The 17,376-nt window shown below is 38.2% G+C and overlaps 1 long non-coding RNA gene across 1 annotated transcript; it reads left to right on the top strand.

The window, feature by feature from the left end:
• Positions 1-1,749: 1,749 nt before the first annotated feature.
• Positions 1,750-17,186, top strand: LOC307008231. The gene is made up of 3 exons (XR_013799782.1): positions 1,750-1,871; positions 14,960-15,041; positions 17,043-17,186. It is a non-coding gene; the product is annotated as an uncharacterized lncRNA (long non-coding RNA).
• Positions 17,187-17,376: the final 190 nt, after the last annotated feature.

Genomic DNA, 17,376 nt, shown 5'->3' with positions numbered 1-17,376 from the left:
GGGGATTGGGATCGTTTTCTGCTTTCTTTGCAGATTTCATTAGACAAAACATTTTGTTAATGGAGATTTTGAGCTGTACAGCCTGTCAACCATTTCTCATGGTTAATCTCACTCTAATGCTAAAGATATTCAGCTTAGTTTTGATCACTTTTAAAGCCTTTTCTCACAGAGCTTGACTCGTCTAATAGACAATATTGCGAGTATGTTTCTTGTATTTGTTCATTTATTTGAGTGTGTGTCGGTTTGAGGGTTTCACAGATGATGCCCATGATCCCCAGACATGCTTAGCATGCCTGTTAACAGTCCAAACTATCAACATAGAAGCAGATAACACGTCCAATTGTCCCACCATTTCAGAGGTAAAGAGAGAGAAAAACATAGACTGGAAGCAGTCTAAAAATATGAGGTGAATTCTGCAACTGAAGAAAACGCATGCAAAAAGAAAAAACACCCGCAAATTAAGAAAACATCTTCATCGGTTTCACAACACACGTGTGCTCCAAATGCTCACAAACCAAATACAGAAACGCTCTGCAAAATTCACAACACAACCAAATACAGAAACGCGCTGCAAATAACACAGAGAAAAACATAAATGTTTCCAGGGGACCCAAATAAGTGACGAATCCAGCTGGGACATGCTAGCTCAAAAGTATACTTTATTTTATTTTAATTTATTTCTTTTAACTATTTTTTTGTTTTGTTTTGCAAAACATACAGAGATTACATGTTTATGACAACGTTGTATACACAAAATGTATTAACAATATGTTCAATGTCATCAAAATACAAATGAGAAAAGAACAATGAGCTGAAAACTAAAATAAATAAATAAATAAATAAAAAAGATAGAGAAAAAGAACATGAGGGAAAAATATTAATCTACATCAGTTGCATTGAACAAATTTTGTCATGTCATGTTTAATTTTCATAAAGAAAAGTTTAATCAGAAATATTAGGTAGGCTAATGCAGGATCCAAAGTTTTAAAGTTGAGACACTCACATATAAAGCATATTTTAAAAGCTTTTTTGTAAAAAATAATAAGTATAAGTACAAATACGTATTTGCAACTGTTATGTTAACCGCATTAATAAGATATTTCTGTCATAAGAACAGCTATTCAGCTGATGGACACGTGCTGCGTTGTCATGGGAACATCCCAGTTGAAAATCTGCCGTCTGTCCTTCGAAGGCAGTAGGGAATAGGGATGCTCACGAGCAATAAGCAGCAGGTCACTTATTGGGGTCCCCTGGAAACATTTCCGTTGTGGTCTGTGTTATTTGCACCGCGTTTCTGTATTTGGTTGTGTTGTGAGTATTTGGAGCTCATGTGTTGTGAAACTAAGATGTTTTCTTAATTTGCAGGTGCGTTCTTTCTTCAGTTGCAGCGTGTTGAGCTCTCTCGGCCACTGTAAGTGGGAGTGGCATAGGTTCACTCAAACGAGAAAGGGAGCATGCAAAGTCTCAAACCTCCGGGGAATTACCCGTTTTAAAGGGGTGGTATAATGGCCCTTTGCACAAGATGTAAAATAAGATTCTTATGTCCTCAGAGTGTGTATGTGAAGTTTTAGCTCAAAATACCCCACAAATATTTTAATATACCATGTTAAAATTGTCACTTTTTGAGGGTGATCAAAAACGCACCGTTTTTGTGTCTGGCCCTTTAAATGCAAATGAGCTGCTGCTCCCGTCACAGAGGGTGTAGTTTCAAGAGCTCTTGTGTGTTTGTGTGTTAGCAGCTCAAATTACCTCACACAGATGGAAAATTTCAAAAACGTTTTTTTGTGTGTGTTAAAACCGAAGTTAGACAATGATGGAGAGACTCAAGAAGAAGTGACAACATGTAGAATGCAACAGGACATTTCTGAATGGTTAGTTGATTTTTTTTTTATTGCTGATATGAGTTAACAATCTTCTAGTCATTGATTAGCGTATTCTGTCATGATAATCTATAAAACGCGTTCCCGGGGGCGGGGTTTATGTAAATTCTAGGGTTCATGATGTCAGTCCTATCTTCCAGCCGTTTGTTGTAGCCTAGTCCTTAAAAAACGATTTATTTTAAAGCAAGTGTCTTCCTTTGCTTTGAACTTTGAGCGTTGTAACTTTGCAGATGTTGTTGGTGGCGAGAACTGAAGGATTTGAAATGTTGTAAAAAGGACATGGAAGATGGCTTTTTTTTTATTACTCAACAGGTGAGTAAGGTATTCTATTGAACTGATAAATTGCCATGTAGCTCTCTCACAGCATTTACTATTGTGTTGTCACGTACACACGTTGTCTATTGTGAATGGTCATTTCATTATAGGTTGTTCTATTAATGGGCATAGCTACAGTAAAGTCTTCAACTAGTCATCTTGAGATCCTTTACATCTAAACTGGTTATATCCATTAAGCCAAATGTTTTATGAGTAGTAGGAGGATAATAGGGGTGGTTTTTGTGATTTGGTGGACCCAGACGTATACATTTGCACACATTTACCTAGAGTTCCTTTCTCTGTTGTGATGCTTGCTGCTGCACGACGGTGTAACGTAGTTGTGTCCGATTTTTCTACATTTTTCATGTGCATGTTATAATGGCTTTCTTTCATGTTATAGACCCCTTGTTTTAGACCCTGAAATAGTAACTGTTGGCTATAGTAGGCTATAACTATCGGTTATGGTGTGGTGTGCTGTGGTGTGGTGTTGCTTAGACTGGCCATATCATAATTTTAACCCCAGTACAGTTACGGTATTCAAAACAGATAATAACAGTATTGGAGTAGGTTGGACACTATGTGGTGCTTTGGGGGTAATTTATTTATTTATTTATTTTAACTACAAATTTTAATGAAACTGATTTTTTAAAAAAAAAGCCAATTATACATTTACACACTTAAGGATTATTTCAACCAAAAAGTACAAATGTGTGCAGCACGTTCAGTGAGGTAGAGTTGATTGCCTGTTTGAAAATAAACGGTGTATGCGTCCTCTACTTGGGTCCTTCACATAAACAAGTGAGCATCATTTAAACAAAAAACAGCCTATAATACGCACTATTGCTCAATATTTAATTACAGCTTCAGATGTATGATATTTTCATTTACTACAAGCAGCTCTCTCTTTAGTTATGAGAAAGAACCATATTCATCAACACAGTCACGCAGAGCCAAAGCACAACCAAAACAATGTTCTTCTGCAAAATGCATGTCGTTTGTTTTTTTAACCGCTAGAGGGTGAAAAGTTACATAGTGTACCTTTCACGAGTTTACATGTTAATGAAATCTGATGTAATATTATAATGCGTATTTGGCTTGCTGTCCGGGGGGAGGGCTCTGAGCTCAGAATTCGGCCCGACCCCAGAGTACTCCCCCCATAACTTTAGAGATCATAGGTATCTATGAGCGAGCCCAGCCGAATGTGGGGTGAAGGGGTGGAGGTGGGATGCTGAGAAATTAGTCATGAGACAGGAGGTAAGGAAAGGCTTTATTTATACTGGCTCCTTCTTGTGCTGATTGGATGATTACCTGAACATGCTCCTCCCGAACTTTGTTACATAAAACTTCATTTAAATGAAAATCCTCATTGAAATTATTTTGATTCTCAATGGATCTTAGACATTGAACTTGCTTGTCTATGGATTCCCTGTTGATTTTTCACAACACAACCCAGGGCGGCAGTGGCTTAGTGGTTCAGGTTGTCTACAAACCGGAAGGTTGGTGGTTCTATCCCCGGTTCCACTTGACCAAGTGTCGAGGTGTCCATGAGCAAGACACCTAACCCCAGCTGCTCCTGACGCGCTGGATGGCGCCTTGCATGGCTGACACTGCCGTCAGTGAATGAATGGGTGAATGTGAGGCAGTATGTAAAGCGCTTTGGTTACCATGGGTCTGTTTAAGCAATATATAAATGCAGTCCATTTACTGTACCATTAGATTTTCTATTATTATAGGTTGTGCCACGTTTACAAAACTCTGTTTCCGCTATTACCCGATTTCTTTAGTGAACGGGGTCCTAAAATGACACAGGCAGCTTGGGCAAATAACTGTAGCTATCACTCAGAGTGAATCCCTCCCGTATGTGTTAGCAAGAACGACACTGAAAAAATCAAGAGATTTGAAGGGATCGAGAAAAAGGAAGAGAGGAACATGATTAAAATCCCATATGTCACCAGTTAAAGATTGGAGGCTACCAGTGCAAAGTCAGGCCCGGATCGTGAATGGCTTGCAGATTTCTGCTCTGACTGTGTAGGATAAGTGTTGGGTTCACAAGGTGTTTAGTGGGGAGGTACGTCAGCCAAGTATGATCTTACTGGCTTCCCATGTTAATGTTCATTCAGGAAGGACCTTTATTGCCGAGCAGGAGGAGGGCTCCAGCCAGCTGTGAAAACACCATTAAAGAGGCTTTAGTACTCATTTCACGAATACTTAAAGTTTACTTATTGAAAAAAAAAAATGAAATTAATGGACTATGCCTGGGCTTTTCCGTATTGTTCGTCCACGGGCTTTGACTTCCATACGTATCCGCAATGGCCAGGGACAGTCCTCTGTGTGCAAGCGTCCAGTGAAACTCAATCGCTAAGTTCCAAGAACACTGACTGTTTTATTTTTTCTGCTTTCCTTTTTTTGGAGAGGTGTTCTGGGATTACCATTTGGCCAGTGAAAATTGCACATTCACTTCAGAGTGATTGTGATTTGAAATGAGGCTGTTAAACAGGGAGATTGAGAGGTGAGGGGTCGCACCCGTAACGGACTAACAGAACCGCAGCAGGTCTGAAAGCATTCAGTTTTTGTGTCCGTTAATGGTAATTGAGAAATCCATACTTGCACTGTAAGAGGAAGGAAGCACTGTTTGCATCCTATATGGCAGACTATGGCAGTAGTTCAGTCATCTTAATGTGACTGATGGACAACAAAGACCTCTCTGTTCACAGAAACTGCCCCAACAAGAACAAACAATAATGTAAAGATGTAATGTAAGGTAACCTACTAAACTAGGTGTCAGCAACCTTTTTGAAATGATGTGTAATTTAAAAACCCAAATGCTTACAGCAACACTGCTTAACATGAGACTCTTTTTGTGTAATTTTTTTTGTGACCCGCATTATGGTGTCATCACCATGGCTTCAGACATGCACTCAGTTACACACATTACACATTACACCAGTAGGTGGCGCAAGTCTTTAGTGAAATATCAAATTTCATAAAAAGCAACATTTTGAATAAAAAGCTGAAAAAAATTGCATTTTTATCAAAGACTTCTTGATTTGGATCCAGTCCATCAACAAAGCTTGCACAGTCACATACTTTTTTGAGGTTTCGAGAACTTTCGATGTTTCATTCAGTAACATTAGGCAGTTTTTATTTATATGCTGTTGAATATTTGAGGATCACATAAGCTTACTTGTAGATAAACCACTTCTATCAAGTGCTTCTGGGCTGTGTTAACTCCACTTTTAGACATACATGACATACACTTCCCTAAGCACTTTCCCTTTAGAGAATACCTGTCACCATTTTGAAGTACGTTCAACTTCGTCAAATGGGAAATTAAAGTTTACTTGGACAGACCGCCTCGACCCCTTAATTTTGACAGAGGGAGCGAGTATACTCAATATACACTTCAGGCAGATCCATAGACCACAATGCAACACGATTTGTGACGTCACAGCAGATCGCGCTCAATTTACTCACACAACTCTAGTGTATGATGTCAGAGTTATTTTGACATTTAAACGCATTATAGTGTTGTATTGTTATCATTACCATTTGTGTAATTTTTTTTATATTTTCTCCAATGGCCAAAGCATACATAGGCCTAAATAATGGTGTGTAAAACAATTTTTAAATAGAAAATATATTAAATATAAATCAGCTCCATAGTGTATTCCAAGTGATCAAGGGCTTAGGGTGTTCCATTCAAACACATTGCAAGGGTTCCGCCAGTAGTGGGCACTGGTGCAGCAAAAGCAATAATGTACCTCTGGGGGAACAAGAAGGAGGGAAGTTGGTGAGGGAAGGGCAAAAAAAAGGACATAAACGCAGCCTAGATGTGCTTCTCATTTATTTGTGCATCCTCGTTTCCTTTCCTCACGTCTTAGATCCACCTCCTAAGGATGTGAGGGAAGGATATACACCTGTGTATCCTCCCCTCCTGACTCCTCAGGAAGCTTCCTCACTCCCCGTGCCTTGACTGCTCGCGGTGCAATTAGATCATTGAGTAGCCCTTTAAGATGGCGGAGTTCAATTGGTTTCTGGGTCACGGGCTAGAGGACGGAGGAGCGAGGAAACATCAATTTGAGTATTGAGAAGCACCCTAGTAGTTCTGAAGCCTTTGATTAACTTGTTCAGGTGTGTTTGATTAGGGTTGGAGCTAAACTCTGCAGGACAGTGGCCCGGCCTACAGGACTGAAGTTGCCCATCCATGAAGTAAATGACTGGCTGTATAAGTGAATCATTCAATCCTTCACCAAACCGATTCATTCTGGATCAAAACAAGTGACTATCGAAATGAATGGATCAGTGAATCATTCACCAATTATTCATTCATAAACAAAACACCATTATGCTGCGTGTTGCTCAGACATGCAAAACGGTGACTTTGTTTGGAAAATGGAATTATTTTCATGGCAGAGCAAAAACAGACAAAGAAGTTGGCAATTTTAATTTTGTGTCAAAATGTAAGATGCTCAATCTTAAAGGATTAGTTCACTTTCAAAAAATGTTTTGCTGATAATTTACTCACCCTGATGTCATCCAAGATAATATCCATGTCTTTCTTTCTTCAGTCAAAAAGAAATTAGGGTTTTTGAGGAAAATACTCCAGAGAAATAATGGTCTTATCTAGCGAAACGATCGGTCATTTTCTAAATAAAATAAAAATGTATATACTTTTTTAACCACAATTGTTCCTCTTGTGCTGGTCTGCGACGTGCCACGCATTATGTAATCACGTTGGAAAGGTCACGGTCATGTCATCTATATGTCTGTGTACTCCGGTTCAAAAAAGTAGGGAAGGGCGAAAAACTCCTCTCATTTTCTCCTCCAACGTCAAAATTGTCCGACATCTTTGTTTTAATTTTATTTATTTTTTCGTGACCTTTCCAACATGATAACGTAATACATGGCACGTCGCAGACCAGCACAAGACGAACTATTGTGGTTAAAAAGTAAATACATTTAAAAAAATTTTTAGAAAATGACCGATCCTTTCGCTAGATAAGACCCTTATTTCTCGACTGGGATCGTGTAGAGACTTTGAAACTGCATTGGGACGGACATTTGAACCTTCTTTTGAACATTGGGATAGATGGTTGCCATTGAAGTCCATTCCGTGTAGACAAATCCTGGAATGTACTCCTCAAAAACCTACATTTCTTTTCGACTGAAGAAAGAAAGACATGGATATTTTGGATGACATCGGGGTGAGTAAATTATCAGGAATTTTTTTTTTGAAAGTGAACTAATCCTTTAACTTATTTTTATTTGAACTGTCTACAAATGTCTACAGTGCTACAGTGCTAAAAACAGCACTCTTGCTCATGTAATAACTTGAATATCATAAAATACTGGCAAGAGACGGCATGTGTCTGCTCAAAGGGCCGATTGTTTTACAGTAGTGTTTTAAATTTTCAATTTATAGCCATACCTAAATTATTAATTTGATCTTGTCAGCAAATATAGTATTCTTTGTGAAAAGCTTTTATACTCGAGATTAAATATCTGTTTTCAATCAGCTGGTTACAGCAATAGTATTATGCAATTTTCAGACTTGTGTTCAGAAAGAAAAGCTGTACACACCCACTACTTCCACATCCCAAGCTGTATTTCTAAAAAATATAGCTTCATTGCTTTGTTAAAGGCAGGGTGGGCTCTGTATGAATTAGGAACCAGAGTTTTGTATACACAATCAATCAACATGAAGAATATATTTATTTTGGAAATCTACAGCAAAAAAGAATCAAGGACCTGTCCGTTTCTCTCCAAGATATTCAACATAAAATATTTTGGATGGTAAATTCAGTTACACAAATTAACAAAAAACATATTACATGCCCATAAAAAGATAATGCTGTCTGATCTGAGCAGATTTGATTTGACTGGATGTGTTATGACAGGGGTTGAGAAATGAGAGAATAAAGCCAGAGGGGTAGTGTAACCTGCTCCCGCTGCCAAGAACCATTCCTGCAATATCCCAACAGCGAGAGCTATACTGGGGGAAAGGACAGCAAGTGAGCATCCAGACCTGGGAACGGGCTTCTCACATCTGGAACGCGTTAGGATATACTTCTTTATTGAGCCTCGGAATTCCAGCATTACATGAGGAACAATCCCACCCATGCTCTTTACTGTACTCCCCTTTTTTCTCTCTTTCCCTCCTTTCATACGTCTGCACTACCTCTCCTTAGCAGGACAGCTTGGGCCAATGTGAGGGATTTGTTTTTGTCCTGGTTCACTGACCTCTGTCCTGGATAAATGACCTGCTAGGCTTATGTGAGCTAGAGGGCATTCATGTATACGTTTTAAATCACTGGCTTGGAGCTGAGGGACCGTGATGGTCAGAGTATCCGGGATCACGGATGCTCATGGTTTATTGTAACAGAGTCTCCACACTTCTGGCTCCATCTGAGCGTTACGGCTCCAAATGATGTGGGAATGATAGTCGTGCTGAAATTCCCTGAATCCTTAGGGGCAGGAGGGGAAATGCCCAATGGCATTGTGGGATATTCAGAAAGCCAAGAGCAGGTCCTGTATTTTGATTTGCAATGGCAGACGGTCCCCAAGGCTTGAGTGGAAGGGTCATATATTACTCCGCTATCATATCAGCAAGCTTGCATCTCCATGTGGATTTTCAATATGTTCAGTACTGCTGACAAATGCACACATGATTTTTTTTTACGGCCTGTCAGAAAATGGTATACTGTTTTGTGTGTGGTTGCATTAGAAGGAGAGAAGTAGAACCACGGGAAGTTGTTTGTTTATCCACAATAATGTTCTTATAATGTAACAATAATGTAAATCTAATCTATCTATCTATCTATCTATCTATCTATCTATCTATCTATCTATCTATCTATCTATCTATCTATCTATCTATCTATCTATCTATCTATCTATCTATCTATCTATCTATCTATCTATCTATCTATCCTCAGTGAAGTGAAAATGAGTCTATTTGAAATATTTGTATATTATAATATTGACACCATTTTCCCCAGAAAAAAATTATGCAGTTTATTAAACACACATTGACTTTTGTACCCCAATTGTGGGGCATGTTGTCTCAATGGAATATGCCAATAAACTAGGCCTTTCAGCTAAATTTAAACTAACTATTATGAATCAAAAACCGCTAATGAAACCGCTATAATGTAATTTTACATTTTAAATACATTTTAAAACACGTTATAACTTTCCTTGATGAAAATGACAAATCTGACAGTTTGCCCTAATGTGACATTCATAAAAAATAACACAGTATTTCAGTTAAAATCTAATTTAAGAAAATGTCTTACTGAGATAAACTGTAGTTAGTCATTTATGAGAACATGCATATATAATTACATACATGTGTCAATGTGAATGCATTTTATATTTTAGCACAGAACATTCCATCAGCTATACTGTGATTGACCCTTTAGATAAATAAGGCTGTCTAGAATCACTATTACATTCTTTTGTCTATGAAAGATTTCAGTAAATCCCCAACTAAGTCCATAACTGAAGCATTTTCCTTCCCATTTATTGTTCTGTGATATTTCTGGCTTAGTGCTTTGGCATTTGCAACATCTCTATAAAACTTGACCGGTTGATGTTACACTGCTGATTTATGGGAAATGATGAACTTGACTGCGCGGAGCTGATGTGATTTTCTCATGCACCTTTCACTCGTAACAGAACACACAGCAGGAGATGCGCACGAAAATGAAATTAGGAAAGTTAAATGACTTAGGGCAGTAATCGGCCATAAACCACTTGAGTAAACTCAGCAATTAGGTCTTAATGTTGTCAATATAACCGGCGAACTTATGCAGTTGACTTCGTTTATATAATAACATACTTTGCTCTTGCTAGAGAACGCCAGTAGCTATTTTAATATGTCTGTGTGTATATTTGTTTGAGTGCATGTGTGAGTCTATAAGTGTGTGTGTGTGTGTGTGTGTGTGTGTGTGTGTGTGTGTGTGTGTGTGTGTGTGTGTGTGTGTGTGTGTGTGTGTGTGTGTGTGGAAATGTTTTTTCAGAGTCATGTTTCCTTTGCACAGAACACATGCAACTTTGACTTCTATTAAAGGAAGAATTACTGCATAATTATGTAATGAATCAATGTTGCATTGCATCAGCCTTCACAAGCACATCATGTCTTGAAGAACATTATGTTTGCAGACTTTATGTACTAATTGTGTAGCCAGTGTAGAAGGTTTCAGCTCCTATCACTGCACACAAGTGAACACAATTGATTTAAACACAAACACATTGCCACATATCACACCACCCACACGGTGAACGTGATTTCACCAAGTACAACATGTTCCTGAATCAACATCCTTGCTGATCCTGGAACAACATTCCAATCAACCAATCAAATTTGAGGTTTATTTGCAAGTTTACAGTTTGTAACAACCAGGGTTAGGTGCTTCTACGTCAGTGTTATTCCCTCTGAATTTAGGGATACGTTATGGGTAGGGGTAGGGTTAGGACTAAATTTTGAGACTGGAATGTTGTTCCAGGATCACCAAATATCAAAGCGTCCCTTCCCAGCCGTACTGGTGCTCTCTGACAAAGGACAAATGTTCTTTAATGTCGCCTGGCTGATACGGCAGCACTTATCTCTGTTTCCTCCTCTGCCAGGAGCTGTGCTCAATGATAACAGTGACATCACTTCCTCTTACATGAGTGATCTTGCCCTGGGACTTCCTGTGTGAGGGCCTGTGATTCCCCTGAGAAGATATACTAGGTTCTTTTATTTTCTTCCATAACGACAAATACTGTAGCATCAAACACCACTATGGCTTACCTAAAAAAGTTTGACTCTGAAAAAATTGTCTCTGAGACATGAGCTTATTGTATGAAAGCTCTAAAGGGCTATTTTTAATGTAAATTGATCTAACATTTAAGAGAAATACCGGAAATGATCACATATACTGTATTCTGAATCTGAAGCCGAAGACTATGATTTTCAGTTTCAATGAGCATGATTAATCTTTCAAATATGAATGAGTGAGGATAGTATTTGTGATTAAAAAAAAAACCTTGATGCAGATGTTTTTTCATTAAAAGCAGAATAATACAGAAGTTCTTTGAGATTTTTTAAATAAACCGGTAATGGTACACCCTATGTCAAAAAAAAACAAAAAAAAAAAAAAACTATTTACTTAAATGTTGCAAATATATATTAACATAATAAAACTATTTGTGATTCTGGAAGTTCAAAAAAAAGTATTACTACCATTATAAGTGCATTATTTTTTGTCCTATGATTGGAGTTTTACCCCAAGTGTGGGATGAAAAGCCCCCGGTTGCCACCATTATAATTACCATATTATAAATAAAATAAAATTCTCACTCAAGTTATTTTGCTTTATTTATTTTTTAATAAAAAAAGTATCAAATATTGTTTGATTGCCAAACACTTGAGGACCAGAAAAAGGCACATTTTGTTGTTTTAGTCCTAAATTATGCTTGAATTAAAAGTAAAAATGATATCCTGACTGCCTAAATGCTAAGCAATAATGTGTAAGACGCGCGAGAGAGCGAGAGACCTTGCCATAACATGACAGGGGAAAAAAACCCAGAATGAGCCTGTGTGGAGAGGTCAGGAAAAGGAAAATAAAGCGTTGTGCACACATTGACCTCTCAGATAAAGATCAGCTTGAACAGTGTTTTAATCTATTTTCCCTTCTGTGCACAATTAGCGCTGTAGCAGAAAGCCGTCCACCTCTATTCCCAGCCTGGGCGGTGTGTGACGAAACTAGGCTAAGAGGTGAAGAGCTCATCTAATGCCCCGAGTGCTTTTTCAAAGGTCACGTTTGTACCATTAGAATCATTTGATTTGTGCAGATATGATCAGGTCCCTCAGAATCAGACATATTGCTAAGGCAATCACTGTTAACTTCTGGCAAAGGGATTTGCATTGAGCCGGTATGATGAATAGCATCTTGGCTATGATTTGTGTGCAGACTCAAGCCGGAGATGAGGAATGACGTCCAAAAATGTTAATATCATACAGTTTTATAGGCTTCAGCCAAAAAAAAAAAACTGATACATTAATAATAGCATGCTTGATCAACAATATAATGCTTTTCAAGCAATCAAATGGCATTTTCAGTTACTCTTGCATCATACTCTTCACATAATATAGTAAATCACAGCCTTTTCTAATTTGAGGCATGCATGGACAGGTTTGCAAATAACTCGCCGGCCTTCATCTTAACGATCCTTCTGATCAATAAATTAGATGTGCTACAACATTTAATCACATCTCAATTATAGTTTACTTCAAAGACGTATTCGAGTAAGTCCAAATGACCAACTGATCCTATTTCATTTCATTGCAACCATAGGCGTGCTCTGCAGAGAAAATCACTAGAACATCTCCTTCATTGAGAGCCAGTCTGATTAGATTGCAGCTCCCCCCCCTCTATCTCTCTGTAGATGAGTATAAGTTTGATCTGAACTAATTGATACATCCTAGTCCTGCGCCTGTACGCAAGGAGCCTATACCTTGGGCCAATTTAACTGTTCCACTCACTGAGTTTTAATTGAGTCCACATTAAAATTTACTTATAAAATAATAATGGGCTTCCATGCAAATGATCCCACCCCAATATTGCCACGGTCGGATTTGCATATCCACAAGCAGCAAGGGAGTTCAGAAATCAATATAGATGATTAATAATATATTGGGCCACAGGAATAATTAAATTCAATTCATGCAGAAACTCACTCAGGCTTGGCAAACGAAAGGTGCCGTTTGCCACACATTAATTTAACACAAGTTGCCGGGATTGCAGTTTCAATTACCGGGATTGAAATAATAAGGTGTGTTAAAAATTACACTTTCAAATATAGGTTATTTCATTTCATTTGACTGAATACATTTAGGGATTAATCCCCCTTTCTTTCCGCATTAACATATTGCAGTAAATTGCTGAATGAAATTGCTCCTTACAGTCGGGCGTTCCCATTTGAATATGTGCAGATTGTATCAGTTGGTCTTAAATAATCAACATCTGCTCTGTTTCACTCTGCAGAGCGCTGCCCCGGATTCAACATACACTATACCACACCGCGCACTCAATAATGCACCGTACGATACACCATTTTGGGCCCTGAAGTTTGTGCGTAAATAACAGAGCTTTAATGATTCATGGATTGACCAACTTTTTTTTAGCCTCGCTTAAATGAGACAATTTGGCAGGATTTCATCAACTGCTTTTTTATGACAGTCTTGGGGAGCTAGGATTCTCTGTAGAGTGATTTGGCTGTAGTGCGTTCTTAGTAAGCCCCATTATAGGATTATAATGTCCTAGATTATCATCATGATTCTGTTAACAACTTTTGTGATATTAACGTTAAGCCGAAAACGATTCGGAAAAGCTCGATCGCTTTAATGAACGTTCTGCAGGTGGCTGCTAAAACCATTTACCGTCTTTGTAACCTGTTTACCCACAATCCTCCCATCTCCACCAATGGGACCCCCTGTCATTGTCTGCATTCACACATTACCATTTCATCTCAAAAAAACAAACATCTCTCTCTCTCCTGTGTGTTTTTTTTAACGACAACCTCACATCCCATCAGAATTCGGTTTGCATAATGAATTAATCGTATGCATTTCAATCTCCTCTGCGATTCGGCCTGATCATCTTGAACTGCCGACATGAAATTATGGACATTATGTTTTCCGCAACCTTGTACATCTTGGGCATTGCCCAGGCATTGTCAACAATGCCCATATTTTTGGTCTTTGCCCGTAATGAATGCACTCCAATATGTAATGACTGAGTAATCACATTATCTGCTGCATCTAGTTTGCGCTGCCTGAGATATGCATCTGTGGCTCGGTGGTAATTGCCAGGCAGAGAGGAGGAGGAGGAGGAGGAGGAGGAGGAGGAGGGTATATGCCCTCGCAGGGGAGATGCACCGCAAATGATTATGCTGAATTGTTTTTGCAACAGGAGTGTCCGGCGTAATAAAGTTAATGATGTTGAAAGACATGGGTGAAAAAATCTATTAAAATGCAGATGTTTTCTTCTTTTCCCAGGGATTGGGTGACACTGTAGGCATGAGACCCATGAACACAGCAGAGAAACACGAGCTTTTATACTTTTGGATAAACCTCAGGTTATTTATACTGACTGTCTAAAATTATAAAATTATCTTTGGGATTTATTGGTCATGGATGTCCTTATACCAAATGTTAAGAGATTACTAAATCATTTTATTTAATTGTTGAATATAATAGAAGTGTTGCATTTTACCTTGATGTTTGCATTCACAACATTAATTAATGTTTTATTTCCCTTTATAAATGACCTTTTCTGCTTCACGCACTCAATCTGGAGCGAACTGGCGTGCGTAGCTCACAGACCTGCTGAAACACTGATTTATTATTTGTAAATATATAAATGTAATAGTGTATAATTATATATTTTATAATAATGTTATCTATACATGCATTAAAATGTAAATATCACACTTATACATTTATAAATAATAATTATACACCCATCACAGAAAACTTGCTGCATTTTTACATTTTCAAAAAGCATAATTCTGTATGATTTATAAGCTGGTTTCCTCATGGGGACCATAATAGGATTTCAGATATTGCCATCTTTTGTCCCCATAATGTAAGGCTTTACAGGCGACACACACACACACACACACACACACACACACACACACACACACACACACACACACACACACACACAATTGTGTATAATATATATAAACAATTTTTTGTCTTTTTTGTTCCACAGAAGAAATAAAGTATGGAATGGCAAAGTAAAAGGTCTGGAAAGTTTGGAATGACAGGAGAGTGAGTAAATTACACTTCTACAGGTATGTCAAAATAGCAAGTAATATCCTGTTTTCCACGATAAGGCTCTTTTCATATTTACAGCGGTAACATTTGCTCTGTTCATCATTTGATACGCAATCTATTTCTCCAGTGTCTCAGGATTTCAATCCCACATTTGGAACCCGGAAAATTCCCAAACAAACCTCTGAACATTAACAACTATGCCTCTTTCTTCCAGGTATCCCACATTTCTTAGTACAGCAATTAGAGTTTCACACACCACATAGGTTAACACACTCAGTCTATTCTCAATGACTCGGTGCCACCTAGAATCCTTTGCATTTGACATCCAGTCCTACAGTATCACTCCACACTGTCTTGTTCCATAGCTCTTGTGCTTTTTGTTTTCATGTTTAATTATATGGCTTCTGTGATTACCAGGTAAAACAAATTATGCGCTGCTCTGGCAGCAGATAAATCTTGGTTTCAATTTGCCGTAATGACCCGTGTAATTTTTAAGCTGTGCCTACATACCCGCTCTTTTAACGGGCATCATTAGTGGGCCGGTGTATTAGATATACATTTCTGTGGCTTAATTTGGTCTCTCAGGAGCACTTGTAAGGATGCAGCTGCTTCTGCACTGCTACACGACGCCCTTAATTTATTTATTTTAAATGCTGTGATTAATTGAGTTCTTGAGGAATGTGAGACATCCGTGCTGCTGAGGTCAGAGCCTCCTCCATATCTGCAAATTTCATGAGAAAAGCAAAAAAAAAAAAAAGGTAATGGATACAAAGGAAAAAACTCCCAGTGCAGTCTGTGCAGTGAATTATCCAGGAGGAGCCCAAGAGAAAGGAGGGGAGAGTCGGATTCACACTTGCCTGTGAGGATCTCACTCGCTACAGCTGTACATCTGACTATCACCTTCATTCATCCTTTAGACACCATAACCAGACTTTGTCAGCCTGCTGTATATACAGTAGAGACTTTATTTTATTGAGTACATGAGACATATATATATGCCTCATGCATATATATATTTACATATATATATATATATATATATATATATATATATATATGATCCGATGTAACTAGCTACTTGAGTAGTTTTTACACTGGATACTTTTTTACTCTTACTCAAGTAACTATTAAGATTATTACTTTTACTTTGAGTAAATATTTCTATAAGTACTTTCAGTTTTTGGATACTCTACCCACCTCTGCCAAGTGCTCTGACATAAAAAGTCTTCCTCTAGCCTGCAGTTTAAGCTTCTGTTGACTTCTACTGTTGTAAAGTAAAGGTGCTGTAAGCTATTTATTTATTTATCTATCTATTTTTGCATAAAACGTTCCAAATAACTGACAGATATCACTGCAATAGGTGTCATGAGAAATCACAGCTGTTTTTGTGGCAGCCCAAGGCTCTGTAAATAGAACAAAAGAGTCTTTTATCCAATCAGAAACACTTCTTCCTCCTGTGAATTCTTTTGTGTTTGAGTTTGTTGACATGTCTTTGGATGACAGGGTGAGAGGGTGTATGCACATATATATTGGGGTTTAAAAAAAAAGTTTCTTATGCACCATTTTTTTAATCAACAATATAGTAAAATACAACATGTTTTGTGCTGAGAACTTGTGTTCTGATTGGTTGTTGCATTGTACATGATTAGGAGACAATGTACTGTAAATATATACCTTTTCCTTTTATAGTTGTCAATGTGTGAGATTATTTTTGTCCTTTTGTTAATCCTTTTTTTGTTCTAGACGTTTAAGTAAAATGTTCTCATAAATGTGGCCCTCACAAACACAGACACACATGTGCATTCAGCCAGAGCTCGGATTCTGCATCTTTAGTAACCTTGCCTTATGTTTCAGCTAAAGATGACAAGTTGCTAGCTATACTCTTTATGTATGAAGTCAGCTTTATATCATAACACATGTCTCCATATATAACTCTTGCAGCCAATGACCTGTTAAACATCTGGAGTGGTTCAAGGAGCACTTATTCATTGAGAATTTCTCTCTCTTTCTCTCCGTAGGCCCTCTACAGTTCGTTTCTGGATTAACACACCTTTCCTCCATCTCTATCCATCCATCCATGTCCTCTTCCCTCACTTCCTCCCTGCTTGTGTCCAGAGAAAGGAACGTTCACCAAAAGATCTCACACCGGTAGCGCTGCAGGCAGTCTCTCTCTCTCTCTCTCTCTCTCTCTCTCTCTCTCTCTCTCTCTCTCTCTCTCTCTCTCTCTCTCTCTCTCTCTCCTCTCTCCTCTCTCTCCTCTCTCTCCTCTCTCTCTCTCTCTCTTTCTCTCTCTCTCTCGGCAGAAAAGTCTTGCCTGTGTGAGGAGGTTCCGTTGGGAGCGCCGGCTTTGGA

The sequence above is a fragment of the Phoxinus phoxinus genome (assembly GCF_949152265.1).
Source record: "Phoxinus phoxinus genome assembly, chromosome: 12".
Lineage (NCBI taxonomy): Eukaryota > Metazoa > Chordata > Actinopteri > Cypriniformes > Leuciscidae > Phoxinus > Phoxinus phoxinus.
Note: the sequence above shows the minus strand (reverse complement) of the source record. Positions and strands in the feature narration are given on the sequence as shown.